The 731-nt window shown below is 69.2% G+C and overlaps 1 protein-coding gene across 5 annotated transcripts in view; it reads right to left on the bottom strand.

Moving 5' to 3' along the window:
• The window catches only part of Creb1 (cAMP responsive element binding protein 1), a 72,727-nt gene extending 72,210 nt beyond the window's left edge, over positions 1–517 (bottom strand). For 3 of the 5 annotated variants that reach the window (XM_028765833.1, XM_028765834.1, XM_028765835.1), the window contains exon 1: positions 275–472. The gene's annotated coding sequence lies outside the window, so the exon portion shown is untranslated. Of the gene's footprint in view, positions 1–274 lie in introns of all 5 variants that reach the window. The other 2 variants (XM_028765837.1, XM_028765836.1) reach the window with 1 other exon arrangement.
• Between the last annotated feature and the right edge of the window lie 214 nt (positions 518–731).

Here is a 731-nt window from a genome sequence, read left to right as displayed (position 1 = left end):
CGCACCCCGCCCCGGCCGCCCCCCGCCATGAGCGCCGCCGCTGGCTGCAGGCAGAGTCGCTGCCGCCCGGCCGCCGCTGGCTCCAGTCCGCCGCCATTATTCTTTGTTCGCTGCGAGCGGCGGCGGTGTTGTGGGGCTCGGGCGGAGGCTCCATCTTTACCGCGGCCCCTCCTGCGAGGGGAAGGCCCCGAGCGCGGGTGTCCGGCGCCTCCCCGGCCCCCCTCTGTCCCCCCGGCTCTCTCCGGCTCCTGCCTCCTCCTCCTGCTCCTCTTACCGGTGGTACAAGCTCCTCCGTCACTGCTTTCGTTCGCGGCCCGGATCTCGCTGGAGTTTTATTCTCTCCCCCACGTAACACACCGCGTCAAACTACACCTCCGCCGCGTCACTCACCAACACTCCGCTTCTCCCAGCCGCCCGGGCCACAGGCAGCAGCAGCCGCCGCCGACTGAGGAGCCGCAGCCAGGGAGCCAGCCAGCGCCGCCCAGTGCCGAGTGCGCAGCGGCCACTCACGGAAACAGCCGAGCTCGACCCGGAGCCGCTCGACAGGCCCCGCCCCCGCACTACTTGCGGAACCTGCCGAAAGCCTTCGGCTTCTTCCGGGAGCTGCGAAGGGGTTGGTTGGGGAAGGCTGGTGTAGGTGGGCTGAGACCTGCTCTGGAGGAACGGTCCAAGTCTCACTATGGAGGGTGGAGGCTTCGAACGCCAGCTGAGGAAATTTGGAGGAAGTGGGG

This window comes from Grammomys surdaster, unplaced genomic scaffold (genome assembly GCF_004785775.1).
Source record: "Grammomys surdaster isolate TR1022 unplaced genomic scaffold, NIH_TR_1.0 165, whole genome shotgun sequence".
NCBI classification, from domain to species: domain Eukaryota; kingdom Metazoa; phylum Chordata; class Mammalia; order Rodentia; family Muridae; genus Grammomys; species Grammomys surdaster.
This window is presented reverse-complemented; position numbering and strand designations above follow the sequence as displayed.